This window comes from Microcaecilia unicolor, chromosome 14 (genome assembly GCF_901765095.1).
Source record: "Microcaecilia unicolor chromosome 14, aMicUni1.1, whole genome shotgun sequence".
Classification (NCBI taxonomy): domain Eukaryota; kingdom Metazoa; phylum Chordata; class Amphibia; order Gymnophiona; family Siphonopidae; genus Microcaecilia; species Microcaecilia unicolor.
The window spans coordinates 34,188,511-34,209,617 of record NC_044044.1 but is presented as its reverse complement, the minus strand read 5'-3'; the positions used below and the strand labels follow the sequence as shown (position 1 = coordinate 34,209,617).

General features: G+C 42.6%; 1 long non-coding RNA gene across 1 annotated transcript; it reads right to left on the bottom strand.

The window, feature by feature from the left end:
• Positions 1–5,551: 5,551 nt before the first annotated feature.
• Positions 5,552–10,743, bottom strand: LOC115457839. The gene is made up of 2 exons (XR_003940005.1): positions 10,664–10,743; positions 5,552–6,705 (listed from the first exon to the last, which is right to left on the bottom strand). It is a non-coding gene; the product is annotated as an uncharacterized LOC115457839 (long non-coding RNA).
• Between the last annotated feature and the right edge of the window lie 10,364 nt (positions 10,744–21,107).

Genomic DNA, 21,107 nt, shown 5'->3' with positions numbered 1-21,107 from the left:
AAACAGGATGCTGGGCTTGATGGACCTTTGGTCTCTCCCAGTACGCAACACTTATGTACTTGGGATTCTGAATGGAATTTTGCTACTCTTTTGGGTTTCTACATGGAATGTTGCTACACTTTGAAATTCTGCATGGAATCTTGTTATTCTTTAGAATTCTAGAATCTTGCTGCTCTTTGAAATTCTGCATGGAATCTTGTTAATCTTTAGAATTCTAGAATCTTCCTACTCTTTGGAGTTCTACATGGAATGTTGCTACACTTTGGGTTTCTGCCAGGTATTTGTGACCTAGATTGCCACTGTTGGAAACAGGATGCTGGGCTTGATGGACCTTTGGTCTCTCCCAGTATGCAACACTTATGTACTTGGGATTCTGAATGGAATTTTGCTACTCTTTTGGGTTTCTACATGGAATGTTGCTACACTTTGAAATTCTGCATGGAATCTCGTTATTCTTTAGAATTCTAGAATCTTGCTACTCTTTGAGGTTCTAAATGGAATGTTGCTACACTTTGAAATTCTGCATGGAATCTTGTTATTCTTTAGAATTCTAGAATCTTGCTATTCTTTTGGGTTCTATATGGACTGTTGCTGCACTTTGAAATTCTGCATGGAATCTTGTTGTTCTTTAGAATTCTAGAATCTTGCTGCTCTTTGGGGTTCTACATGGAATGTTGCTACTCTTTGGGTTTCTGCCATGTATTTAAGTACATAAGCATTGCCACACTGGGACAGACCAAAGGTCCATCAAGCCCAGCATTCTGCTTCCAACAGTGGCCAATCCAGGTGACCTGAATTGGCCACTGTTGGAAACAGGATGCTGGGCTTTCTGGACCTTTGGTCTGTCCCACTATGGCAACACTTATGTTCTTAAGTGAACTAACACAGCCACCACACCACTTTGTCCAGCCCGAGTATCACTGTGCTATTGTTGCAGGAACCATTTTATGCAATTTGCTATACAGCTTGGGTGAATTTCTTCAAAAAGGTGGTAAAGAAACCCTACTAAATAAATATTGTATATTAATGGTGTTGGAACACACTAATGTCCTAATTTATTTTAGTTAAATCTAGCCCCAGAGTTGACAGACTGTGAATATTTGTCCATCCCCCGCTTCCTCCAGTCCTAGTTCTAACGCAACAGAAATTAATTTCCTTCTGTACTGTGCAAAAACCCAAGCGAAGAGCTGCACATTTCCCAAAGAGCTGAGAGAGAGAAAATCAAAGACTTCAATAACAAAGAATGAGCAGGAAAAACTGTGTCTAATCCCGGAGAAGCAAAATCTGTGGGGCCCTGAACCCAGGTTCGAAGCAGAAATGCATTTCTTCCTTGACTGTGCAAAATGCAAAGAGAGAAGAGATGCACATTTCCCAAAGAGCAGAGAGAGAAAATGAAAGAACCCCCAGAAAGAATGAGCAGGAAAAACTGTCTAACCCTGGGGAAGGAGGAGAAACGGCAGCTGGAGCAGCAAAATCTGGGGCATCTTGAACCCAGGCTAGAAGCAGAAATGCATTTCTTCCTGTACTGTGCAAAAACCAAAGAGAGAAAAGCTGCACATTTCCCAAAGAGCAGAGAGAGAGAGAAAATCAAAGACTTTAATAGCAAAGAATGAGAAGGAAAAACTGTGTCTAATCCTGGAGAAACAGCAGGTGGAGAAGCAAAATCTGTGGGGCCCTGAACCCAGGTTAAAAGCAGAAATGCATTTCTTCCTGTACTGTGCAAAAACCAAAGAGACAGGAGCTGCACATTTCCCAAAGAGCAGAGAGAGAAAATCAAAGACTTCCCACAAAAGAATGAGGAAGCAAAACTCTGTCTAACCCTGGGGAAGGAGTGAATTCTACATATTCAGATTGCTAGTGTTGACATATTTGAATCACAAAATCAGCAAGAATGTGATTTTTTTTTTTGCTACCTTTGCACATTTTGGATCCTGACGGGGTAAGCTGTATTTAGAGAAAAGCATCGTCGTTTCTGTGCTGTTTGAATCTTCTAATATGTGCTTATTAGATGTTATTTGAATTTCTGTGCTGTTAAATGTGTATATTTTTGATCCTGTTTTCATGGTGGTCCTATTACTAGGTTTTCATTTGCTGTTCGCAAGTTTCTCATTTATTGTCTTTTTATAGTTGGTCAATTTTCCTATTGTTATGTTGTTTAACAAAATTGCTGTACATCGCCTAGAGTGAATCTCTTCATCGAGGTGAGTAATAAATGCCAATAAATAATGCCTACTGTACCATTAACCCTATCAAAGCTGTCTGCCGCTGTTCTAGTGCGGAAACCACCATTTATCGCATAGGAGTAGCCTAATGGTTAGTGTAGGGGGCAACTGGGTTTGATTCCCGTTGCTGCTGGGTGAGGCACTTAACCCTCCATTGCCCCAGGGACAACTGTAGTACAATGTACTACTTAGATTGTGACCCCACTAGGGACAGACCCAGTACCTGTAAAATGAAACTGTAAACCGCTTAGGTCTAATCTGAACAAACCTTTTCCAGAGCCAGATAAGCAGTAGAATGAAAGGACTGGAAGTGAGGTTGGAGTAACGTCAGGAGAGGGTGGCGGATGCCTTGAATGCCTTCCTGTGGGAGGTGGTAGAGTCAGAAACGGTAACAGAATTCAAAAATGCAAAGGATTCCTATATGGAAGAAGAGTGGAAGCAAAACAAAACGTAATGCTGCTCAGACAGCAACTCCAGTAATTGGAAAATAAAGCCGGTCTGTGCTTCAGTCATGGCTAGACACAGCTGGATGGGTTTCAGTGCCAACTCCGGAAGCTGGGGAGGAAGACCTCTGCTGGGCAGATTTCTATGGTCTGTGCCCCAAAAATAGCAGGGCCAGAGCATGATCAATTACGCCTGTGTTATATCGAATCCTATCATATGTTATGCGTTTATCTAGCTGGACTGTGGAAGTCTTTATCTGCCATCATTTACTATGTTACCAGGTGAACCCAACTTTGCCTTTTCTGTCACCAAGCTCTAATGTACAGCTTTAAATTTGGTGCATCCTATCCCCCAGCATTCTACAGTCCCTGCTTTTTATGAGGTCCTTTTCAAGCCCACAAACCAGCTCCAAATCCCATAATTTGGGGGGAGGGGGCGAATATAATGGGAGGTGTGCAAAAGTGCAGCGAGAATCATCACATTTATTACTTTAATCCTCCTCAACAATTCTATGGATGAAAGACCCCCCCCCCCCCCCATCTTTCCAGATTGGTCCCTGCTCTTTGTACCAAAGGCATCAAATTATATTGTGTAAAGATTTAATATTTTGTATGTAGTCAGACTCCTGGATCGAGGTCAAGTATCAGCTGTCCAGGTTTTAATTCTAATGATAAAACAAAGATTTGTACCACTTTATACAAAGACCCTCCAACCTCCCAGAAGTGTTCAGTACTGATGGCACTTTAGTTGGGGCCCGGGGGGGGGGGCATCCTGGGGTTTTGAATTAACAGCACAACCTGGTCTAAAAAAGATATAAAGTAATTGAAGAAGGTGTAGAGAAGGGTGACGAAAATGATAAAAGGGATGGTACGACTTCCCTATGAGGAAAGGCTGAGAAGGTTAGGGCTCTTCAGCTTGGAGAAAAGGTGGTTGAGGGGTGATATGATAGAAGTCTACAAGATAATGAGCCGAGTAGAGTGGGCAGATGTGAAGTGTTTGTTTATATTTTCAAACAACAACAAAACCAGGGGACACAAGATGAAGCTAGAATATGGTAGATTTAAAACAAATAGGAGAGAGTTTTTCTTTACTCAGCATGTAGTTGGACTCTGGAACTCGTTGCCAGAGAATGTGGTGGCAGCGGCTGGCCTTACGGAGTTTAAGGGGGGTTTGGACAGATTCCTGAAGGAAAAGTCCATTGAGCATTATTAATTTTTTTTTTTTTTTTTGGGGGGGGGGGGGGGGGGGGGTGGGGTTGCCGGGTTCTTGAAGCCTGGATTGGCCGCTGTCGGAGACAGGATGCTTGGCTTGATGGACCCTTGGTCTTTTCCCAGTATGTCGGTGCTTATGTGCAGTTTTGTTCCGCTAATAACGGAGACCGGTCACCTCCGCTGTGGCCTTTGACCTGGAGTTGGGTCTCTTTTGCAGGGCCCGCTAGCCCTGAGCATTCGCACTTCACACTGAAACCTGCAGAGGGAGACAGCTGCAAGTCACAAGCTGCTTTCCTCTTGCCATCGGGGCTGGCTTCACTAGCGGCAGTAATGAGAAGTTGCAATTAAAGCAAAATAGATCCTGCCTGCTAGACAGAGAATCATCAACCTGTGTTTTAACTGTTTAATATTTAAAAGTATGATATGGTACCCAAGTGTGTGTTTTTACGGGGGTCATTCAGGGACTGATGATACTGTTTAGTTATTATAATCTTTTGTGGGAATCTGAAGGGTAATAGAGAGTTACAACTGAAGATGTGTCTAAAGTGCCGATACTCTTGCATCGCCTCTGCTTGCCAGCCAGATGTTTCAGGGAGGAGAGGATTGCAGCACGTCTTCCCATAGTGTAGGGTCCAGGGTAGTTACCCCAAGCCTTGCTCGCCCCACCTAGTGACAGGCCTATATTCGAGGGAGCTGCCTTAGATTGCATAGTATAAAAGGTATTACTGGATTGCATCACGGATGATGATGGATGAGCTGTCATCTGCCTATACAAGACGTGAGATAAGCCTGTGATTTTTCAATCCAGACCTCGTCGGAACTCAGATCAAACTTCTAAACTTGATGCCTCATAAGACCCCAAGCTGGTGCAGTAGAGTGAGGGATATTGACTCACCTTGGAAGCTTAACAAAGAAATGTCCCACAGCAGGTCCATCAACTTCCCACCTTTTCCCATGTGGACATTTTGGCATCTTTATTTATTAGATTGTTTGTTACTCTGATCATGTATTAAAACTCCTGAGGGTAGTTGGTTGCACACAGACTAAATTCACAACCACATTTGCAGCTGAAATTCAGCCCCACGTTTAAGGGGCATTTGTAAGGAGTCGGATTATAGAGTAGTAAATATTGCAGAACAGCACCCCAGGTCCATCTTGTCTGCCCATTGGTATCTGCCTTCAGGACTTTCACGTCTCCTGCGGAGGGAGGGGGGAGGCACTCTGGGAGGGGGGGGGGTCATGGTTACAGTCTAGGAGTGTACTGACTTTAAAATACTAGCTCTGAGGTATGTGAGGCACTTTGGAACGCTGGCCCAGACCTGCTCATGTGACCCTTTAATGACCTTTGTGGGGTGAAGGTCAGTGTCTGGGTATTTAGAGATTTTATGTTCTGACCCAGTCTGGACATTGGGTTGAGTGTTATGAATATTTCATGAACACCCAGTGCTCTGTGAATTTTCTCAGTGGCAAACAGGATTTGAATTGGATTCATATATCAGTCATTTGGGGACCACAGTAAAAGAGCAATCTGACCTCTGACCTACTCATTAAACCCCATCAGTATGAAAGATCATCCAAGATTTTCAGTGTAGTCCCTCCTGACTTTTACTGACCACCCACACTAAGAATCTGTTTTCTAGAGATTTTACAATACTGTAAAAAATAAAACTAAGATTAAGTGATCTCAATCATCTTTATTTCTTATCAGCACAGAATCAACATCAAGAAAAGAGAAAAATCATCTTTAATCTTCTGATCCCAGAGACTGAGGGAGATGAAAGAATCGTCTTTAATCTTCTGATCCCAGAGAGTGAGGGAGATGAAACAATCGTCGTTAATCTTCTGATCCCAGAGAGTGAGGGAGATGAAACAATCGTCATTAATCTTCTGATCCCAGAGGGTGAGGGAGATGAAAGAATCGTCTTTAATCTTCTGATCCCAGAGAGTGAGGGAGATGAAACAATCGTCGTTAATCTTCTGATCCCAGAGAGTGAGGGAGATGAAACAATCGTCGTTAATCTTCTGATCCCAGAGACTGAGGGAGATGAAAGAATCGTCTTTAATCTTCTGATCCCAGAGAGTGAGGGAGATGTGTGGGTGAGGCAGCTGAAACCCTGAACCACAGGAGTGAGAGGAGAAAGTGTGGGGGGAAGCTGTAATCTTGAGCCCCTGGAGGGAGGGGAGCAGTAACCCTTAGCTCTGGAGAGGAGAGGAGAGGAGAGAGTGCGGAGAGCAGTTACCCTGAGCTCAGGGCAATGAGATTGTTCTCACATAGAAACTTCCTTGCTTCAGAGGCACAACAAGCTTCAACTTATCATTCAATTTGTTAGCTTCACAGTTGATTATACACTCTCCAGCCCTTGCCAAAAGGCACCTTCCTTTCTTGTCAAGGCTGTCATACAAGAGCCAGGCTCCTCTCTTGACATAGGTAGAAGAGGTCTTGTCATTGAACTCTACATCACATAGATTGGTTTCTTTGGTGATTTCGATGCTCCTTCCTGTAAAATGACTATGCTCAAAGACCAGAATGCATGGGTTCTGCAGGTCATCTTGGATGAGGCGGAGGCCAATGATTTTGAGTGCCGTTAGGTCAGCGTACTCCCCTTCCTCCAGGGCCCTGTTAAAATCTGTCATATAAGCACCCGTATAGACTAGCCATGGATTCCCACTCACTTTGGCAGAGCCCAACTTTCTCCCAAAATCTGTTTTCTTGACATCTTCAACATTAGCAGTGAATCGATGACTATGGCCTTGGAAGTTGGGAAGCTCAAACAGAATGATTTCATTCATTTTTTTTTATGGTGAGGGGCTCTTCTTCTGTGACAGACCTGTGCAGATATAAGAAAGTGTTAAGTGCCCATTCCATTCTGCTCCATGTTTTCAGAAGCAATGGAAATATTTTGAGATAAACAGTGACACCCAAAGGTGCACAAATAAATCATTGCAGAACTGATTAACTGCATCTAACCTAGCATTTCTCTGTGTCTCGTAAAGGAGAGGCGGCTCATGAGTAGATGTCAAAGAAGGGAGGAAGGAAGGAATGGTGGATGTGTTAGAAAAGGGAGAGAAGACCCATCGGGTGGGTGTGAGGAACAGTTGAAGGGCACAGACAGAGGGTGAGTCTGGAGAAAGGAGAGTGTGTATGAGAGGAGGCTCATTTGAGGGTGAGGAGACTCATGGGAAGGAGAGGAATGAAGGAGAGAGAAGAAGCCCATTGGTGGATGTAAGGGGGAGGGGATATAGGAAAAAGCTGTAAGGAAAGGAGGAAGGTATGGAGGTCTATGGGTGGTTGTGAGGGAGGAGGGAGAAAGCAGCAGAGGCTTATGGTGTCAGGATTAGTCTAGTTTGAGTTAAGGTCTTGTGTAGATTTCTTTGAGCTACAACCTGCTTGAAGGTGATGAACTAGTTACTGGAAGATACAGCATTACCCCAGGACTTAGGGCAGTCACTGGACACAAAGCATTCTAGGTAAGTTTGGCTTTCTTCACTCCCTTCCCTTTCCACTGTTTCCCTATTTCTCACCCTCCACCCAGTCCCTACTTTTCCCTAGCGACTGTCATTGGAAATATTTCATAAGAACATACTGGGTGAAACTGATGATCGATCCAGCCCAGTATCCTACTTCCAATACTGGTCAATCCAAGTTGCAAGTACCTGGCAAGGTTCCATGCTACCAATCACAGAGAGAAGTACAGACTTACCCCATGGCTATCTTAATAGCAGATTTTGGACTTTTCTTCCAGGAACTTGTCCAAATGTTTTTTAAACCCAGCTACATTAACTGCTTTTATCACATTCTCTGGCAACAAGTGCAAGAGCTTAACTGTAGACTGAGTGAAAAAATATTTTCTCCTATTTGTTTTAGAAGTCTTTGTACTTTTTGAAAGAATAAACAATCAATTCACGTTGACCTGTTCTACTCCACTCAGGGTTTTGTAGACCTCAACCATATCCCCCCTCAGCCATCTGTTTTCTAAGTCTTTAGCCTTTCCTCATACGAGAGCAATTCCATCCCATCTATCATTTTGGTCGCTCTTTTTTGAACCTTTTCTACTTCTGCTGTATCTTTTTTAAGATATGATGACCAGAAATGCATACAATACTCAAGGTGAGGTGGCACCATGGAGCAATACAGAGGCATCATCGTACTCTCTGTCTTTTTACCATCCCTAGCATCCTGTTTGCTTTTTTTTTTTTTTTTTGGCCACCACGGCACACTGGACAGAAGATTTCAGCATATATATTTTTTTGTTACATTTGTACCCTGCGCTTTTCCCCACTCATGGCAGGCTCAATGCGGCAGGCAATGGAGAGTTAAGTGACTTGCCCAGAGACACAAGGAGCTGCCTGTGCCGGGAATCAAACTCAGTTCCTCAGAAGCAAAGTCCACCACCCTAACCACTAGGCCACTCCTCCACCCAGAGGACCCTATGAACTTAGATTGTGAGCAGACAGAGAAACTACCTTCATGTATAGCACTGTGTATGTCTAGTTGCACTATAGTAATAGTAGCATCAGGTAACCATGATTTGGATGACTCTTCTCAATCTGCATCACTTTGCATTTGTCTACATTAAATTTCATCTGCTATTTGGATGACCAGTCTTCCAATTTCCTAAGGTCGTCCTGCAATTTTTCACAATCTGCATGCATTTTGACAAATTTGAATAGTTTTGAGTCATCTGCAAATTTAATCACCTCATTTGTTCTGATTTCTATTTAATATAAATATATTACATAGCACTGGTCACAGTACTGATCTCTGTGTCCACTATTCACCCTCCTGCATTGAGAAGAATGGCCATTTAACCCTACCCTCTGTTTTCTCTCTTTTAAGCAGTTCCCAGTCCAAACTCAACATTACTACCTATCCCATGGCTTTTTAATTTTCTCAGGAGTCTCTTATGAGGGACTTTGTGAAAAGTTTTCTGAATATCTAGATACACTACCCTTATATATCATGATGTTATCATCTTTTGCTCAGTCCTGGCATAGGGAAGAAGGTTCTGCCTTCGAAAGCTAGACATAGTGATGTAGCTACCATGGTAGACATCCTTCCTACTTCTCTCTTGCAACAACCCTCAGGATTAAAAGAGGATGTATTCATCCACTAGTACCTTCTGAGAACTCCCAGATTTATATAAATGAGGGAGGTATCAGGTCTGTGGCTGAGAGAGAAGGGGAGGGAGGATGGAAAGGAGGCGTGTTAATATATTGTGATAAAGTCACATCCAGGATAGTTGGGTTAGGGCAGTGTCAGTTTGAAATACAAGTCCCAGAAGGCATTGCAGGCAAGGAGCCAGGGGGTGAGATGAAGAACCCGGACTGGACTCCTAGCTGCAATAGGGGGAAGACAAGGGTGTAAGCTAGCAGGATGTGTAGATTGGCTGCCACTAGGGGGAAAGAGAGTTAGGAAACCCTGTGTGCAGGAGCTCATCATTAGTCTAAAGCTTAACTCAGCTGGTATGGGTCTGGTGGAAGCTAATGGAAGGAGAATGATTGGTAGTGAGAGCAGAAGCCAGGGGGGATTGATTAGGCAGGTGGGAAGGAGTCTCAGGAGTTCAATTCAGGAGGAGAGAGGCAGTTGCTGGCTGAAAATCCTTAGGCAAGAGAGGTCCCTAAAGTACTGAAGCAGGCTGAAATCCCTTGGGTGTGAGGAAGTCCCTAAAGTATTGAAACCTCCTGAAGGTAAAGGCTGCTTTGTGATTGAACTGGGATGATGAACTGATTACCTTTGGAATTGAACTACTGTTTATTGTGCACTGGATAAAGAGCCAAGACTGAAGCTGACTGTGAGTCTGTATTGAATTCTGGTAGGTGCTAGTAGCTTACTGCTTAAAAGGGGATTATTTGCCACACACTTTCAGGTGGTTTACATGTGCTTAAGATTAAAGGTGAATGCTGCTGTTGGAACCGTGTATCAGGTCTACTAGAAACCTGCCTGAAATAAAAGCCTTAAAATTGAAGTTGCTGGTGGACTGTGGCTGAAGGAGATTGTTCTATCCTTGGCTGCACCTAGAGGTACCTGGTTACTATATATATATATATGTATTTTGCATTTGTATCCCACATTTTCCCACCTCTTTGCAGGCTCAATGTGGCTTACAATACATGAATGGTGGAAATATATATATATATATTTTTTTTTTTTGGAAGAGCAGAGAGATGGAGGCAGCTGAGGTGATCCCTATAGGATGAGTCAATGACAAGAGGAGTGGAGGAGTAGCCTAATGATCAGTGCAGTGGGTTTAATTCCCACTGCACCTCCTATGGACCTTGGAGCAAGTTGCTTAACCCTCAGGGACGGAAGAAGTACCTATATATAATGTGTACATCAATGCATACGTCTAGTAGTGCTATAGAAATTATTAACAGTAGTAGTAGTGTTTCAGGCTGGACAACAGAAATGGTGTTTAGAGGAGGAATTTAAGAAGGAGAGAGGGGTGCAGCAGGGGTAGAATGCAAGGATGTGGAAAGGTGAAGGGGAAAAGAGCAAAGCATAAGAGTTGGAAGGAAGAGAGGCAAAGAATTGATACAGATGGAGAAAGAGAGACTTGGATGAGAACTTGTACTGTGTGTGTTTTCTCACACAGTACACACATGGATGATCCCCCCCTCCCCCCATTATTGTATCAGCTCCAGCCTAAGACCCCCATTTAGGAAGAGATTTCTGGTTTATGTGTAGACTCTCTGTGTCTCTTACCCCTCACCCCAGTACAGAAATCTCTCCCCCCCCCCCCACACCCCGGGGACTTTGGTTTCCTGCTCCCCCAGCATCAGACTCACCTCCTTGTTATGTAGACCCTGAGAGAGAGCTGCAGGTTTCAGCAGAACAGAATCTTCCTGTGCCTGAGTCTCTCTTATTTTATAACCCCGTTTACCCCAGGAGGGAGGAGGTGTATTCCAGAGATCTACCCTCTTCCCTCAGGCACTATTAGTTGATTGTACAAAGCATTGCCAGCTGTTCCGCCCACTTTCACTACCACATGCCAAATCAAACACCTGGAAGACTCTATAAACAGTACCTGGGGCAGATAATAGAAGGAGGCTCAAAGACCCTAGTGGAAGTCTATCATTGTTTGTACGTTTGGGAAGCTTGCCAGGTGCCCTTGGCCTGGATTGGCCGCTGTCGTGGACAGGATGCTGGGCTCGATGGACCCTTGGTCTTTCCCAGTGTGGCATTACTTATGTACTTATTGCTTCTGACTGGACCTCATCCCCTCTCCTTTGTGTCTTGCGTCTTCTCTAAGGCTGGAAGTAATATTTATTCCCTCCCCCCCTTTTTGTATGTTTGATTACAAACTGTGACCTAGGCCACCCCCTTGTATTTCCCCTTATTTTCTCCCCATCTTTTATTAAATTGTAACCTGCTTAGATATGATGAGTATTTGAAATAAAGCTGAGCTATGAATTATGACATACACTGATGAAAATTTGCTTAAATGCAAACTCTCCTCTCTTCTAGAATAACATATGTTCAGTTACCAACCGATTTGAAATAGCGTTGCCACAAAAAAGCCTCCTCTCTCTTCTAAAATAACGTGTATTCAGTTGGTAACTAGGAGAGGAGATCAAACAAGTTTGCGTTTAAGCAAATTTTCATCAGTGTATGTTCATACACTAGATCATTTTTAGATTGTTCAAGACCCCTGAGGTAGGTCTTAGGGCCAAAACACAGCTGTGTTGGGTCGTTTTTATACAATAAAGCGTCTTTTGCTATCCTAACTTGGTTTTTTCCTCACTTTTTTTGTTTTATATCTCACGCTTTCGTGAGGGTTTTTACCTCCTTTTTTTTTTTCTCTATGAACTATGACACCATTCTCTGCCCCCCCCCCCCCCCACCCAATCATGTGACATCTGAATATATCTATTCTGCAACCCAGAGGATGGTTCAGAAAGGTACCATGAGCCTAAGTGCATGATTATCACAGGTTGACGATTGCAGACAGGGGTTGAGTTCGGGTGTTGCCCTGCGCGGGCGACACGGCTGCAGACTGCATTCAAATGGATGGTAAATGAGCCCATGAAATCTTCTGCAGCAATGCTCAGGAGGAAATGGTGGCTTTTTTTATTTTATTTATTAATTTTCAATTACATTACAAGTATATACTTGTTTAAGAAAATTGGTTGATAGAGATTACAAATATCAAAGGAAAATTTTTACCATCTATATTAAATATTTATCAAACCAATATAAGTCTACATAAAGGAGTTCAAAATTTCAATATTGTTGAAGATTAAATAAGCAAAATATAATAGAAAAGATTAGACGGATGTGCATTGGACTCTGTATTTCAATATCAAGCATCATTGCTAGTTGGAAGATATTATTCCAACTGCCCTTCTTCTTGTACCACATACAGTTCAAGCTTCTCCTACTAACCTACAAATGCACTCGATCTGCAGCCCCTCCCTACCTCTCTACCCTCATCTCCCCTTACGTTCCCACCCGTTGCCTCCGCTCTCAAGACAATTCCCTCCTTTCAGTACCCTTCTCCACCACCGCCAACTCCAGGCTCCGCCCTTTCTGCCTCGCCTCACCCCATGCGTGGAACAAACTCCCTGAGCCCATACGCCAGACCCCCTCCCTGCCCATCTTCAAATCCTTGCTCAAAGCCCATCTCTTCAATGTCGCCTTCAGCACCTAACCACTACACCTCTACTCAAGAAATCTAGACTGGATCAACTTGACATTTCGTCCTTTAGATTGTAAGCTCCTCTGAGCAGGGACCGTCCTTCTTTGTTGATTTGTACAGCGCTGCGTAACCCTAGTAGCGCTCTAGAAATGTTTAGTAGTAGTAATAAATTACTCGAGTTGGGAAAGGTCATAAAATACAAATTTTTCAGATTGGTAGTTTAACTAAACATTTGCATGGAAATTTAAGAAAAAAGGATGCTCCCAGTTGAATCGTTTCTTCTGAAGGAATCTGGAAATGGTGGCTTTTGATGTCAGTGTAACGAGAGAAAGTTTTGCCCTTTTTGCAATTGAAATGTCTCATTTTGTTTTTCCAGCCAGTATACCATCTGTAGCTTAAAAACACATGTGGGAGTTAACAGCAATAATTAGCGCAGGTCTGAAGAAAAATGAAAGTGACAGAGTGCATCTGCCGCTATTATTCTATTTTATGCGCAAGAAAGTGTTGCGAGGCTGTTATTTATCCGCACGACACACAGCCGCAGAAATTCATTTCTTCAGCCGTGCACAAGAATCCATGCGTGCCAACCAGTCTTCCTCTAATCAGCGCGCAAGTTCTGGGCACAAATCATTTGCATAAAATTACTTTTCGCTATGGTGCCGTTTTTAGCTTGCAGTAGAAGCCGCGCTCTCAGCTATCCGCGCACGGCTGTACCATGTGGCTTTTCTGCATCGACCTCAAAATCTGTGAATCCAAGAAAAGAGCCTCAACTAAAAGAGTTTATGAAGGTCTCAGTGCTGGAATAGCAGAGGGGGCTGCAGGGCAGGAGTGAGGGGCATTGACAGAGCTGTGGGGGGGGGGGGTCTCTGTACTAGAATAGCAGGGGCTGCTTTTACAGAACACAACTGCCAAGATGATCTGTTGTCATAATAAGTTTGACAGGGTCACCCATTGTTGTTAGATCTGTACCGGTCGCCGGTGAAGGCTTGGATTATTTTCAAAGTATCCTGCCTTGTTTTGAAGTCATTACATGGTTTGTCATCTGTACTATTATACGATTCTCCTTTATTGCTTTTCTGCTCAGCTTACTCGGAAATTAAAAAATAACAATACTCTCTTATTGTCCCCAGTTCGTTGTCTTATCTCTAAGAAAAAAATTCCTTATCAGGCAGCTAATGTTTGGCGATCTCTTCCTATTGCGTTAAAGTTGGATTATTCCTCTGTCTTTTCGGAGAGCTCTACTAAACTGAGTGATGATTGATTATATAAATTGGTTAGATAACGTTTGATTCTAGATTGTAACTGTTTTAATTTGTGACTCTACTGATTTTGATTGCTGTAATCATTGTATAGTAAACTTTTCTTATTGTTGACCGCCTTGGACCCTTTTGGGAATATGGCCCAGAGAAGTCTTAGATTAGATAAATAGATGATCAGCTAAACTCTAGGCAAGTTGTGAATCACAGGAGGGAGAGAGTGGGGTGTTGTGACCCTGAGCCCAGGGATGGAGAGGAGAGAGTAGGATCTTAATCTTAGGTCAATGAAATCATTCTCATGTAGGAACCTCCTGGCTTCAGAGGTTGTACGTCAGTTGTTATATTTTCAAATTCAAGGCTCTTGTAGTTGGGTTCAGCCTCACCAGACCTGGCCAGGAGAACCCTCCCTGTCTTCCCTGCATGCTCATAGAGCAACCAAGCTCCTCTGTCCACATAATGAGAATTTGCCTTGTCATTCCAGCTTAAAGGAATCAACTCTGCTTCCTTTGTCAGGGTGATGCACTTCCCTTTAAAGTTAAAATCTTCAAAGAGGGTGATCTTGGGATTGGTGAGGTCATCTGTGATGAGACGAGCAGATTGGATCTTCCGCCCAGCCAGGTTAGAGTAGTCTCCTTCTTCTAGGGCCTGGATCAAGTTTGTGTTGTATGCAGACTCATAGAGCAACCAGGGCTGTCCTTCAACTTTTGCTGATCCGATGCCCGCCCCAAAACCGATTGCAGAGAGGTCAATGTTGTGATGGGTAAGTGTTTCACTCCTCCCTTGGAAGTTGGGCTGCTGGTATATAGTCAGCTTGTTCATTTTGGAGAGGCTGATGGATCTGTGTAAAGATTAAGAAAGACCTATTGATAGGAATTTGCCCTGCTATGTGTTTTTCAATGGAAGCTGATCTAAGGCAAAGTATTTCATGATTTCACCACTCTAAGCACAGAATTGTTTCCTCTTAATTTATGAAGCTGCAAGCTCCCACTTCACCCCCCCCCCCCCCCCCCCACCATTCATACTTTTCAGATCCTCTTCCCCAACCGAGTCACAGTTTCATTATATACACACATCATTTTGGGTTCCAGACAGTCACAGATCCTCTACCTGTCTTTGTCTCTCTGCTACTGCCAGCTGTGCCAACCAGACCAACATGTTGGCTGCCACAACCATCCAGGTCCATCCCAATGCCACCACAACTGTCACCTTTGACCCAGCAGTATAGTAACAATGTGCTTCCAGCCGATGATACATCGAACTCTTTCTCTTCATCCATGCCACTGTTATACATCACTCATTATTATTAACACCCCCAACCAGAAACTTACCAGCTCAAAGAACCCACCTCCTGTGAAACTGCTCCAACCCCCTGCCATGACTCTGCAAACCTAACCACCTTCAGAGGTGTGTGTGTGTGTATGGGGGAGGGGGGGGGAATGTAGCAGGAAAAGAGGATGTGAGTCCAATGGTTTGCCTACTTTAACAATTACCTGCTGGCTCGCCCTTCCTTAATTCCAAGTTTTATCTTTCCTGGGGGGGGTGGGGGGGGATGGTGCCAAATTAATGTTCCTGCCCAGCCCCTCTCTTGAACTGGGTAGGTAGAATGTGGTAGGTTTAAAACAAATCGGAGAAAGTTTTTCTTTACTCAGCGCATAGTTAGACTCTAGAATTCATTGCTGGAGAAGGTAGTGACGGCAACTGGCCTTGCTGAGTTTAAAGGGGGTCTGGACAGATTTCTGAAGGAAAGTCCATTGATCGTTATTAAATTTGGGGTTTTTTGCCAGGTTCTTGGGGCCTGGATTGTCCACTGTCGGAGACAGAGTGCTGGGCTTCATGGACTTTTGGTCTTTTCCCAACGTGGCAGTGCTTATGTACTTATGAATTAAACATGTCACTACTAAGTGGTCATATGTGGAATCATTTTAATTTTCAGAAAAATAAACCCCACCAAATCAAAATGTTGAGTACACTCAGAGTGTGATTTGATGTATGTATAATTCAATGCCTCATATATTATTAGCACATAATCGGTGATGGAAGGAAAAAGCCTCAGAACCCACTTCCCAATGTTAGAAAGTATTCATTCACCTCATCGGCTGAAAAAAAACCCTTCCACCATTGTGATTCTTCGTTGTTCAAATTAAGGAACTGCTTCAAAATAATTTAACTAAATTTTTAATAACATAGCTGTTACTTCAGATGATAAAAAATGGTCCCACTGACAGTGACCAGTGTTTCACTAGAAAGCTGCATCAGGGTTTACAGGACCACCTGTTCTGTCCAAAACGGCATGATCATTGCTCCATGCTCAAAGACTCCTTTTGCAACACACATGACATGACGTTTCTTTACATTATTTTGAAGCAGTAAAGAGACACAAAGGTGGAAGGTTTTCTCAGTTGATGACATGAATACCTTCTAATATTGGGAAGTTCTAACGACACTCCCGAAGTGGGTTCTGAAGCTTTTTTTCTTCCATCACTGAGAATGTGGCAATACATGAGGCATCAAATTAGACATCCAATCACAATCTCAGTGTGTCAACATTTTGATTTGGTGAGATTGTTTTCCGACACTTGTATTGGCCACATTCCTCCTTTACTGGACTGGAATGAGGGTTATTCTTGTAATTTTGCCCTCCCTTATTCGCAATCCTGCCATCTGTGATGACAATAAAAATAGACCAGGCAGATGTCCAGAAGTAATGCTCCTGCTTAAATGTTCACCCCTGAGAAAGGAGAGGAATGGAGGATACAGACGAGCTTATAGTCTTTCATAAACTAAGAACTGAGCAGTGACATTATTGGTACTCTTAAAAGATAGGATATGAATCTTTAGTAACAGATTAGCAATCTCGCATCTTAATAATCTCAAAACTGTGGGGTGTATACCATCCAGTTCCAGTAATTTATTACTTTTTAGTCTGTCAGTTTGCTCTAGTACATCTTACAGTAATTTGCTTTAGTTATTCCAAATCATTTTCAAAGGTTTCCAGTGAGGTACGATCCCCAAAATCCTCTTCAGTGAAGACTGAGCCAAATAAATTTTCTTTTTCCTGCTATTACCTTATCCTACATTTTCCCACCTATTTGCGGGTTCAGTGTGGCTTACAATATATTGTAAATGATGGAAATACAATTTGTTACAACTCGGTTATGGATTACATTGTGAGGAGTTATGCGAAGACAAAGTCAGAGTATCGTTGAGGGAAAAGAACAATGGAAAGAGACAACTGGAAACTGATAGGGCAACAAAACAATAGTAGGAGATCATTCGGTATAACATTTTTCTGTAAGTGAAGCTATAAATGTGGTAATATTAAAGGGGGATGAAAATTCCAAGAGAGTGTATTGATGCATTACTGACAGTGTGTGTGGACTTCGTGTGTTTTGATCCTTTCAATAAATTTTCTCAAAGAGATGAGTCTTCAATAATCTGTGGAAGTTGGTCAGTTCGTAGATCGTTTTCAGGTTGTGTGGTAGTGTATTCCAGAATTGCGTGCTCATATAAGAGAAGGTTGATGCGTGCAGCGCTTTGTATTTTATGCCTTTGCAATTAGGGAAGTGGAGGTTGAGGAAAGTTCGGGGTGATCTTTTAGCGTTTCTGGGTGGTAGGTCTATTAAGTCAGACATGTAGGCTGGGGCTTCACCGTGAATGATTTTGTGGACTAATGTGCATACTTTAAAAGTGATGCGTTCCTTGAGTGGGAGCCAGTGTAGCTTCTCTCGTAAGGGTTTGGCACTTTCGTATTTTGGTTTTCCGAAGATGAGTCTGGCTGCTGTGTTCTGGGCTGTTTGAAGTTTCCTCAGTATTTGCTCTTTACAACCTGCGTATAGTGAGTTACAGTAATCCAGATGGCTGAGTACGAGGGATTGCACTAGGTTGCGGAAGACGGATCTTGGGAAGAATGGTCTTATTCTTTTCAGTTTCCACATGCAGTAGAACATCTTTTTGGTTGTGTTGTTTGCATGAACCCTCCCTGAACACTCCTTTTAGTTTTATAAAAGGTTATATTCTGCTGTTTCCAAATTCAAAGTAATGTACAACTGATATATAACTATAACTCAAATAAATAAACCATGCACAATTTAAAGCTACAACAGGCAGAAAATAATGATAGATAAAATCAAAACAAATCAACCATCCACATCACGCAATCCTCCGCACAGCACAGTCGATATCCATAATTCATTATAAGGCATTGTCATGGAACTGTGTTCTTGAACAAAAACAGCTTTAATTGTCTTGTGTTTATCAAGAAATGCTATTCTGTCAGACTAATTGTTTGTTTAAGAAGAACTTGTTTTGCCTCTACACCAATCTTCTTCTTTTTGAAGTCTCTCTTGCCCTGCCTGATTACAGTTTTACATCTGTCTTGCCCGTGCTTGTCACTCAAATAGTTAACCTCTGGAATCATTGCTGGAGGATGTGGTAGCAGAGATTAGGGTATCAGGGTTTTTAAAAGGTTTGGACAAGTTCCTGGAGGAAAAGTCCATAGTCTCTTATTGAGATGGACACAGGGAAGCCATTGCTTGCCCTGGGATTGGTAGCATGGAATGTTGCTACTATTTGGGATTCCGGAATCTTGTTACTCTTTGAGGTCCTGGAATCTTGCCTACTAATTGGGTTTCTAATAAAAAGGGAACAAAAGAGACTGATGTGAAAAAAAGACCGGTGGCATCAGATATTAACCAGTGGCCGAGCTATTAGGTCTTCTATAGGGCTCATCTATTTCAAACCCTTGAGCCTACTCCGTGACATCAATCACTTGCCAAACCAGAACCCAAACCACTAAGAGCATGCAAACTATTATTTTTCTTTAGGTGATTTTATTAAGAGAGTTTTAGTTTAAGTCCCATTTTATTAACATGTGCTCTAAACTGACTATTGAAAAACAAGAAAATATAACATTTGCTAGGTATGGCATACTAGCAAACCCTTAAGCAAGCAACCCATAATGGGAAAAGTGAATGGCGATTACTTATCTGCATTAGCAGGTTCAGCACTGGGCAGTAGAACGTTTTTTATTCAGCGCTGAAATTTAGAGCACGTTAATACATGGGACTTAACTAAAACTATCTTAATAAAATCACCTAAAGAAAAATAATAAAGTTTGCATGCGCTTAGAGGTTTTGGTTCCGGTTTGGCAAGTGATTGATGTCATGCAGTAGGCTCAAGGGTTTGAAATAGCTGAGCCCTATAGAAGACCTAATAGCTCGGCCACTGGTTAATATCTGATGCCACTGGTCCCGTTTTTTCCTGTTTTTCTTTCCTTTTTTTCACATCAGTCTCTCTTGTTCCCTTTTGTTATATGATTTACTAAGGAACATTAGTTTATTTTTCATGATTGTTCCCCCTTCTCTAATAGATGAATACTAATTGGGTTTGTGCCAGGTACAATCTTTGAGGAGAGGGCTAATGTGAGCAATAGCGACTTTGGCGGAAAATGAGTCACGCAGCAGCATTTTGGATTGATTGAAGATGACGCCTGGAATAGACTTCCCAAGTTTCTGCGTCTAGTCCTGTCTTTGGCTGTTTTCAAGTCCAGGCTAAAAGCCCACCTCTTTGACACTGCTTTTGACTCCTAGCCACTTCTCACTTGCCCTGTACCCCTCTTCTTTAATTCTCTTACCCCTTAGTTGTTCTGTCTACCTGTCTTATTTAGATTGTGAGCTCTTTGAGCAGGGATTGTCTTTTCGTGTATGGTGTACAGCGCTGCGTATGCCTCGTAGCGCTATAGAAATCATAAGTAGCAGTAGTACAATCTTGTTACTCTTTGAGGTTCTGGAATGTTGCCACTGTTTGGGTTTCTGCCAGGTACTTGTGACCTGGATTGGCCACTTTTGGAAGCAGGATACTGAACTAGTATGGCTACTCTTATGTTCATTTTCGGAAAGACCACCTCTTACACCTCACCATTAAACCATGCTGGCTGGTGTTTCACCTTCATTTTACCTTTTTTAAAGCATAGAATATATTTTATCTGGGTTTTTGTAATGATATTTTAAAATAATGTCCTTACCTTGTACAAACTTTTGACCCTGGCAATCACTCCTTTCAGAATTTTTCTAACTCTGGGACCCCTTTATAAAAGCGCACTGAAAAATGGCTTGCAGTAGGTGTCGTGTGGGTTTTGGGCGCGTGCCAATCCATTTTTCAGTGCACCTGTAAAAAAAAAGTCCTTTTAAATTTTTTGCCGAAAATGGACGTGCGGCAAAATGAAAATTGCCGAGTGTCCATTTTTGGTCTGAGACTTGCTTTGTAACTGGGCGGTAATGACCTACGTGTACCAAATGCCACTTGGCGTGCGTCCATTCCGTCCACACAAAAATAAGAAATATTTTTCAGATGCGCATATTGGATGCACGCCAAAAATAAAATTACCGCAAGAGCCGTGGGGTAGTTGGGCAGTAACTGCATTTTGGAGCGCGTTGGACACGCATAGACGCTTATGCAGCTTAGTAAAAGGGCCCCTCTGTTTCCTCCGTCGTCTCTTGGTTTGAATCGACTTATTTCAATGAAATGCCATTGAACTGTTCCAGGATCTTTTTTTTTTTTTTTTAATTTTAGAACAAACCAGTCCTAAATTGCAGTTTTCTGACACATTTCTCTATTTTGGATCTACTTTTACATGTATTACTTTTTCAAAATCAAAGCTGTGGGTCAGTTACATGAGTTTTTTTATTTTTTACAAAATCGGTTTCATTTTAGCTGTACCTGGGATTATGGTGGGTGAAGTTATTTGCCCAAGACACAGTAGGAGAAGCTCGATTTGACCTCTTCCTTCTCTGCTTTGCAACCTAAGTCTACAGCAGCTAAATTATTCCCCCACTCCTTTTCTGGTTATGACTCCTATGACTGCCCCAGAGGTCCAGAATAATAATGCATCTACGGGAAGCCCACCTAGGTTGCAACCGCAAACATGGGGTTTGCGATGAAATTTGCAGTCCCAACTCATAGTTTGGAAAGCTCAGCCCCTTCCCACAATAAAATGTGCTCTGGTGGTTAAGAAGAGAAGCTTCATTTGCGTAAAGTGTTCCTGTCTAACACTTTTGACCTGGGGTCCACAGATATGCGTAATTACAGAAGTAAAAGTGATTAAAATACACCGAAGGACTAATGAGCTTGCTGAGAGGATTTTGCAGGACATATCTTGTGGTATAAAGTGTGGCTGGTTCAGGTCATATAAAAGCCACCCTCTGGTTGCTTTGAGCTCCCATTTCCTGAGCTCTGCTCATAAGACCATGACAATAACATGGCTGGAAGTCTCTTGGGGTGACTCCTACAGCAGACTTCACCCCATCTCCATTCCTCAGGCACCTCCCTGGGGTTGTGAGG